At 33.0% G+C, this 20,429-nt stretch overlaps 2 pseudogenes; both read right to left on the bottom strand.

Annotated features, from left to right (window-relative positions):
• Positions 1–2,338: 2,338 nt before the first annotated feature.
• LOC114718753 (auxin-responsive protein IAA31-like) lies at positions 2,339–3,944 on the bottom strand (annotated as a pseudogene).
• A 10,686-nt stretch (positions 3,945–14,630) lies between these two features.
• LOC114718736 (protein NRT1/ PTR FAMILY 4.5-like) lies at positions 14,631–20,120 on the bottom strand (annotated as a pseudogene).
• Between the last annotated feature and the right edge of the window lie 309 nt (positions 20,121–20,429).

Genomic DNA, 20,429 nt, shown 5'->3' with positions numbered 1-20,429 from the left:
GTCTTAATATATATGAGGTTTTTAGAGACCATTCTGAAATTTTTTGTAAAATTCCTTAATTGTCTTTACGTACAAAAAAGTTCTCACCACCGCTGATATATTATGCATGAAGATTTATAAATAATAATACTACTCCCGGTTCTATTAATGATACCTCATTTATAGATTACAAACTCGCTCTTATAAATAGGACCGGAGGTAGCATTTAAATTATTATATATTAAAGTATTAATGTTTCATATCCCTATTGCGTTTTCTCTTGTTACAAAAAGAAGCTTGCTGTGGAAATAATACCGAGTTTTTCCATGCCGAAAAAGAAAACAAGTTTTTAATATAATAATTCCCAAGACATTATCCATAAAAATAAAAAAAATCTCGAGTCTCAACTAGGAAGTCAATCTTTTTTTCCCCTTAATAAGAGATGTTAATGTTTTAATCCATTGCAAATTTTGAATTATTGATATTAGAGAAAATAAAAAAACAATATCTATTGAATTTTAAAAAGATAAATAAGTCATACTGTTTACTCTTGTAATAGTTTTTACTACTTAAAACCTGTCAAAATCACCTCTTTATCATTTTAAAATTTAATAGGTATTTGTCTGTCATTTTTTCTTGATATTACTTGTCTTTATGCCACCCCTAACTACTATACACTGTATGTGTAAATTAAAATTAAAATTGGTGTCATTGGATGATGTAAAATTATTAAATAGAGACAGTGAAATCTGTATGATGCTCAATTTGCATTTGGTTGTGCAATCACGTTACCCTTTACCTTCACTAAGTTCACGGGTAAAGTTGAAACAAATTCATCTTTAGATGATTTTGAGTGGACAACTTTAATGTTGACTTTACACTTTTAAAAAATGATAAATAAATTATTAAGTTAGGGAAAAAAAATAGAGAATCTTCTCACTTGACGGCTTTCTTTTTATTCTTCTTCTGGGGAAAAAGAAGAAGAAGAAGAACTGTAATTTGCAACTACACGCTTGCTGAAAGTTAAAATATGCTAATAGTTAATATGATAGCTAAATAAGTAGATTGTGAATATTAAAAAATGAGTTAAATTAATTATTTATAGCAAATATATCTTCATTTTCCCACACTATCATATGTAATCATATGTATTGAAGCTATTTCTTGATTCGAAACTCCTTAATACATGTAATTCAGAGAGATACCCTAGCCAAAGATTATGAATTTGGAAGGCAAAATAAATTAAGATATCATATTTAAGATTAAAGTGAATTTTTTGTCTGGCTCTTATATTTAAAAACAGATGAAGAGACAATAATTATTAGATGTTGACAAAGGATAAAAAGAAATTAACGAAATAGAGAAAAGGCGAGAAAAAGAAAAGAAGGAATAAAAATGATTATGCAGATAAGGCATCGCCATCAGTTGGTGAAAGATGGAGGTTAGATGCAGAATCAAATTCAAAACCTGCGTTCACATCTCAGAGAAAAAATGTTAAATGATGTTATGTCATGAGTGGGGGGCACCACACGTGTTTAGAGACAAGACTTGTTCTAATTTTGACATTCTTAAAGCAAAATCTCTGTTCCTGACACGAGTGTGGGAGACCACCACTTCCCCAACAAAACCCTAACACACAAGCAAAACTCAGGCTCCAAGTTAGGTATATATATAAATAAATACTATACATATTGCCTTCCTTTTTCTTTTTCTTTCTTTTTTTGCCCTTTTCATTTTTAAACCCCTTCGAGCACAAACTTTTGAGTTCCAGTTTCTCTTCTTCTTCTTCTTTGTTTTTTTTTGGGTTCCCTGTCGGATTACTTTTCAAGCTTAATTTGTCTCCAATACAGTTGTCATTTTAACTTTTAAATCCTTAAACTGTGTTCCAAAGGATTAGATAAGTTATGTGAAACTTACGACACCTCTCGCAAACATATATTTGATTCAACCAGGTGATGTGTGAGTGTGACATTAGTTTTTGATCATATCAACTATGAAACCAAAAAAATAAGTTGTATTTACAAGATTTATGTAGTGGTCTGAATTCCCCAAGATCCTTCCTTCACAGATGTCTGATGTTGTATCTGATTTCATCTTAAAATCAAACTCTGTTAAGCAGAATTTCCATCAAATAATTTACTCTGACCTGGTAAGATTTGGACAGATGATACAACGAATTTACGGTATTTAAAACTCAAAACTAGGTAATGAGTGCTAGGCTGTGGGCCTTGCATTTTGGAGACCCTGAATCCTTTTGTACACATGACAACATGCGTGTGGAACGTACTTCTATAGAAGTTCTAGCTGTGAATTATGTGGTTCAAAGAATTTTCTCTTCTGCTTCAAGATCATGCTGAGATTGGAATAGAATTTAATATATTACAGAACCAGAACTCAAAATCTTTCAACATGGAACAGAGTCTCATTAGTCAGAAGCATTGTAGCTATGCACTGAAGTGAGATGCTATACATTTATAATATTGGTTTATATAACTATCATATGTAGCCTTGGTCATGGAGACCACTGGTTTTTCTGGGCAAACTCTACTTTTGCTTTTTTAGCCCACCCATTAACTAAGACAAAAATGTATGGACAGTAAAAATTGAGAGGAAACTTGTGGGGAGAAGAGTTTTATGCATTAGATTAGCTAGCATCTGTCTGCTCTGGTGATCTTCAGCCTTTTCACACTGGTCAAGAACATCCTGTGATAAATGCATTGAGAAATAATTACCATAAGTGACAGGCTTAGCTTGAACAAGAAAAATCCCTTTTCAGAAAAGAAGATCAAAGCCAAAGTTTGGGTTTGATCTCGAGATATATTACTTACTCCCATGGCACATCTCCAACCATCATCCAGTCCCCTTCTTGATCCTCATAAGTTAACACATGAAAATTTCCAGAATGAAGTGGTTGGGAATTAGGGCCTGAAAGAAGGAAGGAAATGAAAAACTTTCCTGATCTAAACATGATGGTACAGATTACAAAAGAAAGAAGAATCTGCAGAGGAGGGAGAGGAAGAAGATTGTAATCAATGAGGGTTTTCATTAGTGCTTACAGAGAATGGTGGTCCTGAACATGTGGCCTAAAGCTCTGACAAGCCCATCATAACTATGGTGTGCCAGAAGGTTCAATTTTCTACCAATTGGTATGCCTTCCATGTACACTTTGACAAATAAGGAAGGCCCTTGGCTCCACTGGTTTTGTTTCTCCACAAGAGTGCTTCTCAGTATGGACTTGATTGGAGGCCAATCTGAAGTTTGATTCCTGAAACATAAATCTCCAAGAATTCATTTCTGAATCATAATTTGACATACACTGAGACTATAAAACCCATGAAATTCTCAAGGTTTCAGGTTAGGAAAAAGAGAAGTCTGCAACAGGGGGTTCATATCTGCAGAAACGTACAGAAGTTTCATACACGAATCATGGTTTTATATACAGAGGCAACAACAAAACAAAAAATGGAAACGAAACCCATGAAATTCTCAAGCTTTTAGCTCCAGAAGAGGCCTATTCTACCACAAAACTTCACATATGCGGAGACAAAAAGACCATTCACTGATCATGGTTTCATATACAGAGTAACAGAGACAACATAATAGCCCCAAAAAAAAAAAATTTAAAGGAACAAAACCCCTGAAATTCTCAAGCTTTGAGCATCAAAAGAGTTAGATTCTTTGACATTACGAGAGAACAAGGGAATGGGTAAGGTACCTTGACCTGGGATTTGAATTGGAAAAGCCAGGTTGAGAAGGAGAAATGGTAAGACCAAGCCTCAGGTCAGTGATCAGATCAGTTCTGGAACTGTTAGTATTTCTACAAACACTTGAGAGACACGAAGAAGATGAAGAAGCTGCAGGTTCACAGTCCCAGAAGGGTAATTACTGCTATCAATTGAAGAAGAAGAAGATGATGATGATGATGACTGGGTTTGCTGGCCATCGACCTGTTCTCCGGTTCTCATCTTCCAATCAACCAAAACTGATCAACACTGAAAAATAAAAAGCGGCCACATTGGCCTGCCTATATATATACACATGATATACGCAAATACAGTAAAGGAAATTTCATTTATTAGCATTGTTGCTTTCATATTCACACGAAGCAATTAAAATTTTAATAAACAGAGTATTTGGATAACAAATCTAGATTATGGAAAAAGGTTCTAAATTGATTAATGCTTTTGGCTAGACAAGCTACTTTAAACATCCAGAGATGTAATGAGAGAGAGAAGTCAGAGATTGAATAGGTTCTTCTGTTGGTTTTGATTTGCCCTGAGGGTGGGCGACATGTCCACAAGGCCTAAGCTACATGGTCTTTAATTAATTAATTTTTTAGAAAGTTTATGTTGGTTGGAACCCTAGAAATCTACTTTATTTTTTTTCCCAAAAATCATTTATGGGTTTATTTTATTTTTCAGGCCCTGTTATTGCTTTATTTAAATTTTTTTGCGTGACACTTCCCTTCCCATCGTGTTGTGAATTTTAAAGATGAGAAAGGGCCAATGGTTTGCCTAAGGAACACAGTGGACATGCACACCATGTATGATAATTAATTAATTAATTAATTATAATAAAATAACGAAATCAAATCATTAACACAGAGAAAAGTATGGTATTGATAAAAGTACCCTTTCTCATACAAATTCATTAATAGTATGAGTATTCTTAGTTAGATATAATAATCCTATGTAAATTATATTTTAATATTAAACCTTTTTGCTTGTTTGAGAGGTTGGATGACAACATTATTTTTGTTGGTATGTTACGTTATTAGATCCTTCTCCTTTATTTATGTATATTAATGAAGTGATTTTAAAAATTCACATTTGGTCGAGCAATTTTTAAATACTTTGCATAAAATAATCAATTATATTAGCATGAAATAAAAGCTTTTTTTCCCCTGTTTGTTGGCCAGAAAAATGAAAGCTTTCTCACTTAATGATAATGTCACAAGGTACAGTGACATTTTGGACCACTTGTTGTTTGAAAAACCAACGCAAGAACAAACTCTATTTTTCCAGCTGAAAAAAAATAATAAAGGAAGAAATACACATCGTTTCTTGCGATTTAATTCAAAGCAAGCTTATTTTCAATACTTAAATAAATATAACATATTTTTGTCATTGCAACGGTCAGTACTGGCATCCAGGTTTTTTTCATTTTCAGCAACAACAAAAAAAACAGCTGATATTTAAAAAACTGAAAACAATTATTCCCACTCGTGACGGTATAGTGTTAATAAAGCAACTCAAGTCTGGGCATGATTTGTTGATATTTATATGGGATATTTGGAGGTTGTTCTGCCTCCATTTTTTTTTTCGTTAATTCTTTTTTGTTTTGCTCCCATTTAATTGTTCATATTAATATTATTATATTTACTATCAAGGTAAATTATTTGAATCGTAGATTTTCTTTCTTATGCCTTTTTGTTCCCATAAATAATAATTTTTTTGTGAAAAAGTTACATTTTTTTTGCATATTTACTATCTTTAACTGACTTTAATCCATCTTTAGTTGGGAAATTAAAGGAAGATGATAAGTGAATAGGGGAGAAAGAGATGAATTAGGATCACAGAGTTAATTACCCAAAAGGATGAAAACAATGGGAAAAGGGGTTGGGAAGAGAGAGTGCATATAAAAGATAAGAAGGATGGAGAGAAAGGAATGGCAAGAGAGGGAAAATGGATTGCCTGGCGAGAAAAGGAGTACTATCCAAAGACGTTTAATGCAGCACAAGCCTTGACTTACCACAGGTCGGACCCTATTTTGGCTAAACTTGCTTGCATTTAACTCTTCCAATACTACCCTATGATCCTGACATGACTACTTCATTATTAATTCACCGGAATCCTAAATATGAGGTCCTACTAACTATTTTTTTTCAGTTATATTTATAAGACACGTATAACATGTTTCAGTAACCTAATCTTAAAATGTACTACTCCTCCGGTCCTTAATATAGGACCCAATTCTTGAGTTAGTTTTGATCCTAAATATAAGACCCATTTCTCATATTTATCAATTTTCTCTAAATTACCCTTATGGATATTCCTTCAACCATAATTAAGTATAAGAGAAATGAGGGGTATTAAGAAATATGACTATGGTATTTTAGGGAAAATGTGTCACTTTTCTTATAATCAACTAACTTACCTAACTTCCTTAATCTAATCAAATTAGTTAAATGGGTCTTATATTAAGGACCGGAGGAGTAATAATTTTTTAACTTTATTTATATATACACTTTTCTACAAAAGCAATGAATCACAAAACCATAGTACTCCTCGGGTGGCTTTTTATAGTAAACAATCTTTCTCATAGTTATACCTCTAAATATAAGAAACAACTCATTTTTGTTTGAAATCTTAAACTAACCTTTTCATTTTTATCCGATTAAATATACGTAACTTATTATCTTTTATAATAAATTTTTATTTATTATCTCTCATATATCATTTTTATAAAAAAGAGATATAATTAGAAAAAAATATATATTTATATATCTTACATAATAAGAAACGTAGCGAATAATAAGTTAGTGAATTGGATTGGATGAATGTTGAGAAGGCGAATAAATTAAAGAGCGGGGTTGGTAGGAAGAGGAAGCCGAGTTCAGGATGTTGGGGTAAGTATTATGTCTAGCCTCAACAGGCAATATCGGGATTGCATTGAATGGGCTCTATTAATTTCTCTGCTTTCCATTTCAAATCTGGCCAAACCACACCCCTCACTCCTCTCTCTCTTCTTTTTCCTCTTCCTACCACTTTCCCATCATCAACAACTCCCAACAATTTAAATATATGTTCACTCTTCATTATATTCTCTAACTTATTAATTAATAAATCCACTCCAATTTCTGTCTCTCACACGTATCATTTAACAAGAATGATTTATATATATATATATAGGATCAAATTAAACGAGAGTCTATAAAGATTAGGGTGTTACAATCTATATGTTCGACTTTGCATTCTGCACTCTGCAGCCATGTGTGAGTGAATAATAATTTTATCACGATTATGATGATTTATAGATCATTGATTAATTAAGTGCAGGTTAACATTTTAATTTAATGATGATTATACTCCGGTTCTAAACATTTGAGGAAATTAAGAAAATAAGTTAAGTTAGTTATTTATAATAAATATGTGTTGTCTTTTCTAAAATATCCTTGCTAATCAAGTGTATTGGCTACAGCTATCATTATAAAAATGAATAGCTTAAAAAAATATATAAATATAAGAGACAAAATGAATTGAAGTTTTATATTTAAGATCAAGATAAAAATTAAATAAAATTTTATATAAAAATCGTATAATTTTACAAATGATATGGACTCTGGTAATAAATAAATGGAGAGGGCTTTAACAATACTCATATCCATCTACTGACTCAAGAGTACAAGCGTGGGGCAAAAATTAAAAGGTTTTGTAATTGAATTCAATTGGTAGCGATGTGACCTTTGAAATTAATTAGGAGTGATGGGTGATCTCAAGTGACATGAATTATGCGGGGAACTTATTTATAGCCTATAGGCATTATAGACAAAAATTAAAAATAAAAAAAAATGTTGGCAAAAGTATTAAAAACTTTACAAATTGTTTTATAAATGATGCAGTCTGAATTATACAGATGTAAAAATTAATTTATGAATGTAAATTTTTAAAAATTTATTTATTTTTTAAGCTGAGGAGACAATAGGTGCATGTGAGAGAGTATAGGGGGGCGTGGTGAGGGATTAAATGGGATTAATGACACAACAAACGAATTAAAGGGAGTGAAAGTGAATGAAGTAATAATAAAAGAATAGACGACAAAGAAACATGATGTCAAAGGAGCAGCAAGGTCTTTGGAATTTGCACACCACACAATGTTCTTTTATTTCTCTCTCTCTCTTTTCCATGACCTTTTCTTCCATCCTTCACTGCTTCTCTTACATGCAACAGCCTCCCCTTACTTGCTACCTGTTTGAAGTAGTAATTTTAGGATAAAAAAATTATCTCAATTTAAGTAAATATATTTTTTTAAAGTACTTTTGTTAATTCTTCAAACACCCCTGCAGTCATTTTAATTACTCACACACAGTCCACATTTTTTCTTAATCTAAAACAGTGCAAGCTCCTACTCCCTCCTATCCGTAAATATAAATATAACACGCTTTTAACTAATACATTTAAAAATATTAAGTTTATCATGAAATTTAAATAATTTTCAATATTAATATTCTTATTAGATACTCTAAATTTCAACGTCAAATAAATTTCCACTCTCTTTTACTGCCCTTATTAAATATGAACGTATATGTGAAAAAATATTTAATACTTATTGAAACCATCAAAATATTTTTTTATAAAATAATGGATTACAAATAATTCTTTCCATGAGACTTCTTATAATACGGACCATCGGGAGTATGCATTGAGTTATTCTAAACAATACATCAACTATTGCTATTAATATGGTTTAAGAAAAGCCAAAGCTCTTATAGCGCACGTACACACACACACACACTTTTTATTTATAAGCTAGTTAACAATAATATTAGCTCTAACAAAAAAAATTAGTCCCCTACAATATGATGAATCAAGTTTTGTATTTTTGCTTGGAGAAATGCTCGTATTTAATACCTAACACTGCCTCAAACATGGTTCCCTTCCATAAAAGAATACTTCTATCTATTAAAAAAAAGTTAGTTTCAATACGTCTCACTAAAATTTAAAGAAAAAAACCTTGAATATCATTAATTCTGCTTTAAATTTTAACAAATTTTTAATTTTATTCCTATTTAATATTTATATTTTTTTAAAAGATAATAACCTGTATAATCAATGAAAGGTGAAATAGTATGCTCATATTAAAAATTTAATAGTGTTACTTATAAATATGATAAAAAAAATTTTCTCTTTATTACCTTGTAAATATAACTAGAATAATGCTATATCTATACTACAAGGAAAAAGCTAAGTTTAATTATGAGACAAGCATGCCGACGTGGCATTCTCAGGCTGTGACTAGTATAATCATTCGAGAGGCCATATAACATTATGATAGTGCAAAGAATTTAAGATAATAACGAGGCTGCATTATGATCATATATATATTTTGCTGCATTATGATCATATAAATATATATTGCACGTAAGTGAAGTGATGGCGTACAATAACTAAATTATTAATAATTCAATTGGAATGAAGGGAACGCGCAGGAAGCAATTATTATAACGTTGCGTACTATTTTGGTGGATATGCCAATCCATGAATCCAATTTGCAAGAGTTTTAAACTTTTATTAAAATTAAACAAAATCCAATAATTAGAACAAATTAAATAGTGATAGTACGTGGAGGAAGTAGGGCTGGGACGAGACGAGTGACGAAAAGGAAAACGAATTAAATAAGGTGTGGGCGTGAGTGAGAGAAGTTCAATGTGATCCAATTATTACTCACACCCAAAAGCGCATCAACCAGTCACGATGCCACCAGAAAGAGGGAACACTGTCTTAACTCAAATTCTACCCCCAGACCTCCCTTTATTTTTACTACTGCATTGTACTGCTGCGCTCCTAATTTATATTTCCTCCTGTCCTAATTCTATAAGCTAGTTCATTTATTTGAGAATATTAAGAAAAAAATTAAATTAGCTATTTATAATAAATATGTGTTGTCTTTTTTAAAATATCTTTACTAATCAAGTATATTGACTAGAACTACTATTGTTAGAAAGATTACTTTGAAAAAAATATATAAATATGAGAGACAAAATGGATTACGGTCTTATATTTAGAATCAAAATAAAAATCAAATAATATCTTATACCAAGAACGAAAAATAGTATTAGAAATTAGATTTTATATCAAACATCAGAAAAGATAGAATTACCAAATCATATTTATTCACATTCACATATTTTCTTCCTAGTAGATGAGACCCTCACCTTTGTTTAATCCAATGTGATTGGAGTGAGATGAATGGGCTAGGACATTGAATTGGTGCTCTGGTCAAAAAAAAAGGACATTGAATTGGTGAGGGAGGGAAGTGGTGAGTGACGTGGCGAGTGACGTGGCAAGGGGCAGTGACATGATATTATTTTTATGCTACCTTCAGCGGCAACTTTTCAGCTGTGACTCGTTTTATTGCTACTGATAAGTGTTAGTGATAGCTGTTACGTTAATGACTTAGCAGCGACCTTTTGTTTTAGTGGTGACTTTTTGAACAGTAGATGAAAGTTTTTTTTTTTTTTTTGTAGTGGGCATTGGTTCAATGAAATTTTTTTAAAAAGATAAAAAAAACAAAAAGGGAAAATAATCGTATTATATTACGCGGAGGGAATCCTCAAAAAAGGATGTGAAACGTGAAAGGCATAAATAAAAGTGAGGAGGGGACAAACAAGGGACAAAAAGAAGAGATTTGAAACTTGCAAGGTAGAAATGGTCCGATCTCGGATATATAATTGTGTCCACATTGGCAATACTATGGCAAGTTTTCGTAAGACAATGGAGCTCCTTCCATGCATCACTCTTCTTTCTTATTTCATCATGGAGCCATATGCCTCTTTCAATACCCCAGGACGTGATATTATTATCTAAAATTAATCCTAATATCCATCTCATCTAAATTCAAAATATTCCTCCGATTTTAAATATAAGACCCATTTTGTAGTGTAAGTATAAATTACACTATAAAATATGTCTTATATTTAGGATCAGAAGAGTATCTTATTCAGTCAAATCAAAATATCATATATAAGTAGTTGAGATATATTCCCAGCACTGATTAGGATCACTTATATGCTATAGAAAATGTAGGTACAACACAAAATATTTCTCATCGTAAAAAAATTTCACCACACATTTTATCTTTCGTTTTCAATATAAATAGCTAATTTTGATAGATTGAGAAAATTAGTTAAAATTAATTAATTATAAAAAATATGAATTAATTTTTTTAAAATATATTTTTTAATCATAACTACTCTTAAATGGAACCTTTTTATTATTTGTAATTAGCAATGATAGTTTAAAAATGAAATATTAATTTGAGAGACATAAGTGATTGATATGTTATGTTTATGAATAGATTCATTTCTTAACTAATTTTTTTATTTTTTACATTAAGGATCAGAGCTAGTATAAAAATACATTGAGTGACTCCATTTATATCGATTCGAAGCTGAATCCAATATGTCTTTCTCCCTTTACTCATTTTCTAATGCCCATTCTAACTACCAAACATGCCTTCAACTCCTTCATATGAAACTCTCCCACGTGCCTCCCATTTTCTCCACCACTATCGAACAATATAATCACACCCATTATTTTTTTCTTTGGTATGCACAGCCACAAACTTATATATATATATATATGCATGTAATATATAATGTATTAATTTGAATATTTGCAGATTTTAAATATTTGCAGATCAGACGGCTTCATTTTTCGACCTGTTATGAGTGCGAAGAATTAACAATTCATTATAATAAATTAATTAACGTCTGATTGATTGCTTTATGAAATATCAATATGCCTAACTACTTTTTCAACCAAGCCAACTGGTGCCTACCTATATTTCTATATGAAGGCTTTGAAAATTTATCAGATCTACGGCTGAGACATACTTAAACCTATCTATCTAACTGTTTCCTTATTTGCTATATGAATTGCAAGTGGCAGCTAATTGGCATGAGAATTTAATTTTTTTCCTGACACATAGCCTCAGTCGAGAACATGTAGATTAATTTAACCTAGCTACATGGCTATATTCATAGATACAATTCAATGTACTTATGATGGATGCCAACTTTTAATTATTTATTTTCTCTTTTCTGTCTTTTTTTGGTGGAGAGAGAGATATAAACCTCTACGATTTGATTCTGAACTCTTTTTGTGTGTGTTTGTATGATTGCCAAACTTTTTTCTGGTTGTTTTCCGTCATATATTTCTATTATAGGAACTTGTTTCCCATGGTTTCCTACTTTTACCAACATAATTGCATTTGCACCTCCTATAGATAATGGGAAATTAGATTGAATATTACAACTTTATTAATTTGACCGCAAGAGAGGGAAAAACTGGAGCAAATTAATCACTCCTTTCTCAATTCTCCTAATTAATTCCCAAGTCATCAAGAAAAGAATAGTTATTTATTATTCTAATTTACATCTGACCCAGAAAACTTAATTGACATCTTAAAATATCAAAATTACTGTAAATAAAGGCAATTAATTAGAAGATTTTGGTTAATGATGTAGTACAATTAAATTAGAGTTTGTTTGTAATAGCAATGGTAAGAACTTTTAAAAACAGTTTTTAAATCATGATAACATAAAATAAATATATGAGAAAAATTATGTCTCAACTTAGGGGAAAGTATTTATAGGCAATAATTACAAAAAGCAGATCCAAACCGGGCCTTGGACAATGAGAAAGTCACACATATTTGCATAACCTAAATTTATTTGATCTTGTTGCAAAGAAGTAAAGCTTCTGGAAGGCGGGAGAGAGTGAGGAAGAAGATTTGGATTGTCACGGCTTGCAAGCAATGGCAAAAGAAAAAGGTTACTGGGTCATATCCGCCCTGGCTACGTTGCTTTACTTGAGCATGGATCTCATCTCACCTCCTTTCTCTTTACTGCTTCCTTCCATTATTTATCTTACTCTCACATTTTTTGTCAGATAGCACTTTGTGTGCAGCTTAAGCATCATGAGCTCCTTCTCTGTATGTTTCTCTGTGCATATATATAAACATATATATATATATATTTACATGTACATGTGTAGTAGTCGATCGTAGATCTGATGTGTTCTCTTTTGTTTCAAAATGAAGGATTGAGAGAGACATATGAGGTGTGGGGGGTGGGGCCTCGTGGGGTGAGCTCCCAATAGTTTCAGCTTTGTGTTACACTTCAGAGCCAACCCTACTTATCATACAATCCAATACTGTTCCCCACAATTAGCTACATGCCTAATTGGTTTCCTCCTTTTCATTTTCATGAAACCCGATAAAGTCATCTTTCTCTGCCTTATTTGACACCATAATTAGTGCTCCCGACATTTTCTCCATTTTTAATCAACACTTGTTTTACTGCCAGCCATGCATATATATATATATATATATATATCTGTATATCAATATCTTGTTTATATAATATTGACTTTCATTTGTTTTTCTGTTTCCTACGTCCAATAGTGTACTTAATTTGATTAATTAATTACACCCCCGTGTGCCTAATTAAGATAACCGTCTCTCTATCTTTTACTTATGTGTCCTTGATCCAACTATTTATCCTATTATCTCCAATCTTAATACTACCTCCAGTCCTTAATATAAGATATTGTTTAACTTTTATTTTGATTCTAAATATAAGACCCCAATCCATTTTGTCTCTCATATTTATAAATTTTTTTCCAAAGTAACCCTTCTAACAATGATAGTTTTAGTCAATGCATTTGATTAGCAATGATATTTTAGGAAAGACAACACTTATTCAGGACAAACAACTAACTCAACTTACTTCCTTAATCTCCTCAGATTAGTCAACTGGCTCTTATAATTAGGACCGAATGTAGTATAAGAGTTTGTTTGATTTTTATTTTGGTTCTTCTAAATATAAGACTCACATCTATTTTGTTTCTCATATTTAATTATTTTTTTAAGATAGTTCAAGTTAATACATTTGATTGGCAAAAATATTTTAAAAAACAACACCTATTTATTATAAATACCTAACTTAACTGGTTTTTTAATTTACTCAAATTAGTCAACTAGTTCTTATATTAATGATAGGAGGAAGTAATTTTTTTTGGCATGAGAGCCACGTGACAAGAAGTGGTTCATGCCTGTCATGCAATTGATTTTAAATCTGTGACGATGCTGCTTATAATACACCCACACGGGGACTGATTTCAATTAGCCAAACAGTACTTTCGGCTTTTATATGCGATCACTTGATCAATTCTTTTCTGTTGTTAATCACATTCACAAGCCGCAGGGGGCTTACTTGGATTGAGTCGGTTTCCATGGCCGACCCGAAAAACCTTTTGGGCTTGCGCCCCCCACCCCGCAAATAACGTCGGTGCCGTGGCCCGGCTCCAATTGATGGAAGGATCTTGTTCAGTGTTCACAGAGCTACTCGGAGTCCACTCCTAATTAGAGACAAGGCCGCACACATGCATTGAACTGATATTTATTTCATTGCCACGTGGCACCAGCCAAGTCTTGACTAATTTTAAAAGATTAAAAAAATCATTAAATTACTTAATCATAATACATTATATGTTTTCTCTAAAATACTTATATATATTATTAGGTTATATATCAATTTATAATTGAGACAAATTATTTTAAAAAAAAGATAAATATAAGTACTTTAAGATAATTTAATAAATTTTTTAATCTTTCTAAATTAGTGGATTGCTATTTATATAAATAAATACTGATGGAACAAAATGTGCTTTTCTCTTTATAACTTGATGATGAAACATTCCATGCATCGATATACATTTGTTACGTTTATAGTCTCTGATATTATTAATTTGTCTTGTCCTTTCGACCGCACAGGATGGTTTGGTATTATGATCATACGAGAAATCAATGCGACAAAACAACTGAATTAAATTAAATGATTAATTTTGACATATCGCTGTTAGGGATAATCAAGTCTCCTGGGTTTGTGCATGTTGATGAGCTGGAGTGAGGGAAGCTTGTTGGTTTCCAGACACGAAACTTGCAGACACAGTACTGTCACCCACATTATGACTAGGATCATTGGGTCTAAGCAGCAATTCCTCGTCCCCTGGAACATCTTCCTTGTACTTATACCAGTTTGCCCAGTACAGATAGTTAGCGAAGTTGATCACACTCAGCATCGCCAAGAACCAATAGAATAGCTCCGCATGCACCTGGTTCAGATCCTGCCCTTCCACCCAGCCCATCTTGTTGCTCGTTCGCTTCCTCGTCACCGAGTTTATCATATCTACGAAAGCTGAGCTCAAGTAGTATCCCATGGCTAGCGAAAGCCACGAGAATGAAGTCGACAGAGATCGCATGCCTACACGAATGCATGCGTATGTCAGTTTCTAAATATGATATAGTGATCGATTCAATATAATAATCATTTAGTGTATATATGTGCATATACCTGCGGGTGCTTCCTTGTAGAAGAACTCCATGAGGCCGACGAGGGTGAACATGTCAGCGATTCCGAAGATCGCGTAGTGAAAGGAAAGCCAGAACAAGCTGATTTTATGTTGGTGCTGGTTGAATTGGTTCTTCCTCTTGACTTCCACGATGCCGGCGACGGCCATGGAGATGGCTGAGAGGACAAGACCCACCCCGACTCGCTGGAGGTGGGTGATACCGTTGGGGTGGCCGGTGATGCGGCGGAGGAGGGGGACGAAGGCGAACTCGTAGACAGGGATGAGAAGGGACATGAAGAGCAAGGGGATGATGGGGATGGAGGCAGCCGGGACCTCGAAGTTTCCGATTCGGGTGTTCATGATGGAGCCTTGTTGGACCGACACGGTCTGAAGTTGTGCCAGGCACGTGTTCATGATGATGGTGCTCAGAAGAATGGGCATCATTCTGGTTAAGATCTTCACTTCTTCCACCTGTGTTACTGTGCACACTTGCCATTTCTTCGCTTCTGTGGTTCCTTTTGGAAGAACGGCCGCCTTGTCCAGTAACCTGCGTTCCCAATCACCAAATTTTAATTCCAGCATATATCATCAAAAAACTTTGTGACTGATCTATAGAGGGTTGCCACCTAAGTTGTTTAGTGTGAGGGATGGGTTTTTCATGACGATTTTTAACTTGGTATAACTCGTGGGCATTTTCAGGTACTTGCACCTTCCGATTCTTGACTGCCACCACCAAAACCTGCCAATGAATTAATACGATTAAGACTTACAGAAATTCATAGAACTTATAGGAGATCGGTAACAATAAGTGAGTGTCTATATATATTAACCTCCAAGACTCTGAGCAAAGGGCTATTCCCTGGTTCACGGACACGATAGAAAGGCTTGCCCAAGGTAATGAAAACGAGACCAGCAGCAGCACAGGACATGGAGATGATGAAACCTTTGTCCCAAGCCTTTTTGACAGTGCTCACATAGATGACGAAGGTGACTCCAATGGAGGCGCCGAGAGTGATACTGAGGAGAAGCCAGTTGAAGAAACTGGCTATGAACTTCCGCTCCTTTGGATTCTTATAGTCGAACTGGTCGGCTCCGAGAGCCGGCACGCAGCCTCTGATTCCACCACCTCCCAGAGCCAGCAAGTATATGGAAGCGTAGAACAGCGCCGCCTTCGACCGATGCACGCACGTTGATTCGCCACATGGGCCTGCAGGTTGAAGCTCCTTGTTATGTGATTGAATCACCAGCAACATGTATCCCTGCAACTCAAATTTCTCATCTAATTAATAATTAATCTCAGACCAAAGTGAAGGGCAGGGTTAGAAGTGTAGAGTTTTGATGTTACGGACAAGTAACTGGATAACACCGAAGAGGAGGCAAGTGTTGAGGCGAGTGAGGTAAGTGTCGGAGATGAATCCGCCGGCGATGGTGAGCAAGAAGGCGGTGCCAAGGAAGTTGGTGGTGGTGGTTGCCGCCCCGCCAAGGTCAAAGAACATTACCATCATGAAATATAGTACCATGCTCGCCATGTTTGCCACGAATCCTATGTTGTCCAGGAACATCATTGCTGCATATCCAAGTGCCATTCGTACATTAATTAATTATTGCTCGCTTCTGTTATTCCTTTTTCTCCGAACCAAACTAGATAATCAAACGCTGTCTATTTTACTCACCGAACAAGAAGTACGTAGCTCTAAACCCTCCCTGCTTCACGTTCCTCATAGCATGATACTCCACATCCTTCATCTTATCTCCAACCTCTTCTTCCACACCCTATAATTTTTTTTAAGGTTATTAAGCCGATGACGATATTAATCTGTCTGTGCGTGCGTGCGTGCGTGTGTGTAGGCTTATATATATAAAAGGAAAATGCAATACGATACATAGTTTGTAGCAGTAAAGATTTCAGGAGAGTTGAGTGACTAAAAAGGGATCGAATATATAAACACCAGTTCCACCTATTTCAATAAATCACATCATCTGAGAAAAAAAATCTGCGCTGTGGATTCATGCATCAAGAAAACTATTTGGAGGAGGGTCATAAACAAAGCTCTCTTCTTTAATTTTGCACCTAAAAAGATGTCTGAACAACTGAAAAAGGACGAAAAACAAGCAAGTTACTGCATCAATCCCTATCATATATATGGATATCCATATATATAATGCATGAACCATAGCAACGAATCAAATCAAATGCAGGAAAATCCTTTCGTGGCCAAAGGTATGCCAAACATTACAATAACTATTACCATGGCGGACAAGCCCAGAAGAGGAAACTCCTGAAGAGAACTGATCAGACGAAAAGACGAAGGAGAATATGTATATAAGGAGAATCAGAGATTATTACATATGCACACGTTGTGTTTCGTCTGTATAATATATATATATATATGGTGTGTGTGTGTGTGAGGGAACAGATGGAGATAGAGAGAAAGACAAGAGAGTATTGTGAATGACGAGGAGGATAGCAACCAGGCGCTCCCAATGATGACAAATGATCGGCGTTCACTGACTTCCCAAGACACAGCCTTGCACGAGTTACAGTTTTGACAAAACTGACTTATCACTATGCAGGAATCTTAATCTCGTCAATGTATTACATACTATCATCCATTGCTTCTCATCAGTTTCAATTGCCAAAACTGCTGAACGAAATATATAATTCACTTTTTTAATAATAAATGAGTTATACTAATGATCGTTAACTTATGAACAGTAGTATGACTGAATAGGCTTTTTGCGCTGATTTCTTACTTGTTTAATTTTCTTGTTTAATAAGTTGTACTATATATTCACATTATAAATGACAATTATTTTTTCGTAGTTTGGCACAGTGTGGTTTCAACTTCATTACTAAGGTTTTTGTGTTGAGATTATCGCCATCCTTTGCGCAGCTCTATTGTTGATTCCCAAAAATGCAGACCAAAATCCAAAGCTACTTCAATGTGTTTTGTATTTTCATTTTTGGTTCTTTAGCCTGCAGGTCAAAATCACAGGTCACTTCAGTTCGTTCATTTCACAGTTATTTCCAGTTTTGATATCATTTCTAATTTTAACGCTTCTTCCGATCTGCCTACCCCCACTCCTCAAAAACCTGAATTTCCTCAAATAAAATTCATTCAAGTTTTACGAAGGAGACAATTGAGAAAAGTACACACACAGACAAACGTGTCCTTATACTTATCGATCAGCAACGGCTTTGCTTCTGGGTGTGATTTAATCAAGTCATGATGTGGTATACAAAGGGACTCTTGCTCTAGAGCTGAACTTGATCTCACGTCAAAAGTAGTATAGGCTCTGCGCTAAAGCAGAAATCCCAGACGCCATGATTATTGAAAAAGGAACACATATCTTTGATAAACGGGGCATAAGTCTCTAGAGCTGAATTTCATGATTTGTCTTCTTTTTGCTTCTTAGTATTAGAGAAATGGATATTATAACGTATAAATGGATATATAATGTAACGTTATATAAAGATATTTTAGAAAGATAATGTTATATTATTTGTTAGAATTAAGTAATTTATTTAGTTTTTTTAATTTATGTAAATTAAATAGTTTTTACATCAAGATTGGAGAAATACAACACTGGACCATAGTTGTCAATTATAATATCATAAACTATATTCACAAAACCCTTCCTTCTACCATCTATACCCGCCAATAGTTGTCTATTAATGAAAAATGAAAATACATGCATGACGAGAAGCAGCAGCAAAAGTTCCTAAACGAGACGTCGTCTAAGCCTAATTTGTTTGTGTTCGTACGACATGCGTTTTGTCAGAAACAAACGATGTCGTACTCTCGTTGGTGCCCGCCTCCCGGAAGCGCGACTGGGAAAGAATTTTAGGGTGTGTTTGGATAAGCGGTGGAAGAAATTACTTTTTTCCAATCTGACTTTTGCATAAGTCAAATTAAATAAAAGTCAGATAGGTGATGTGATTTATGTTTGTATTAACTTTAACAGTCAGTTTGAGAAACTGAAACTTGTTTGGATAAATAATAGAGATAATTAATCCACAACTCCTTATAGTTTCAACTAATTTTGAATCAGGTCCTTATAGTTTTTTTTCTTTTTATCAGGTCCTTATACTTTCACCTATTTTTAATTAAGTCCTTATATTTATTTTTCTTTTTATCAAGTCCTTATAAGTTCACCTTATTTTTAATTAAGTCCCTAAATTTTTTATTCTTTATTTTATAAATTCTAATAGTACTATTATATAAACATAAAATAGTATATATTATTTAATATTAGTTTATAAATGATAATATTCTAAAGATATTGAATTATTATAATGATTTTAATTTTTTCAGCAAAAAAATTAATTGTTCTAAAAAATTTTCCTGAATTAATTAATTCTATTACTTTTTTATTACATAATTATTAATTTAATTTAATTATTAATATTTTATATTTCAGTATTAATCTATTTAATTAAGCTTATATTTAATTATTATAATGATTTTAATTTTTTCAGCAAAAAAATTAATTGTTCTAAAAAATTTTCCTGAATTAATTAATTCTATTACTTTTTTATTACATAATTATTAATTTAATTTAATTATTAATATTTTATATTTCAGTATTAATCTATTTAATTAAGCTTATATTTAATTAATAAATAAAAATTAAAACTACATGGACCTGATTAAAAATTTAGTGAAATTATAAGGACTTAATTAAAAGAAAAATAAATACAAGGACCTAATTAAAAAAAGATAAAAGTATAATGACCTGATAAAAAGAAAAAAAACTATGGGGACCTGATTCAAAATTCGTTGAAATTATAAGGACTTGCAGATTAATTAACCCTAAATAATAAAAAAGTAAGTTTAGATACAAAATAACTGAAAATGATATAAATTTTATTAAGTAATATTATAATAGTAAGTTCTAAGCAATAAAATAAAAACAAAAAGATATCTTTTTTTACAAAAAAATATAAACATTAAGTAAATAAATGAAAAAATAGCATGGTGCTTTTTTCTTCTTCCAATTTTACGTTAGTATTTACTTTTGCAATAATTTATGTTCAGTATTTACTAAAAAAATATTGTCCTTAATTTATTGTTTCACTTTTACATCATCTCTTCTCTTTCTTCTTTTCTTCTCTCCTGTACCCCCACCCTCCTCACCCCGAACTGCTCCTCACTCCAAAAGCAAAAAAAAAAAAAAAAACTTCTGCCCAATAGCTCATTAGACCCTGTAAGCCCATCACAAAAAAAAAAGTCAATCCAAACAACTTCAAAATCTCAAAAGTAGCTTTTACTGGTAGAGACGTACGAAACGCGATGCCAAACACACCTTTAGTTA

This window comes from Neltuma alba, unplaced genomic scaffold (genome assembly GCF_004799145.2).
Source record: "Neltuma alba isolate B1F8T4 unplaced genomic scaffold, ASM479914v2 tig00011865_pilon, whole genome shotgun sequence".
Classification (NCBI taxonomy): domain Eukaryota; kingdom Viridiplantae; phylum Streptophyta; class Magnoliopsida; order Fabales; family Fabaceae; genus Neltuma; species Neltuma alba.
Note: the sequence above shows the minus strand (reverse complement) of the source record. Positions and strands in the feature narration are given on the sequence as shown.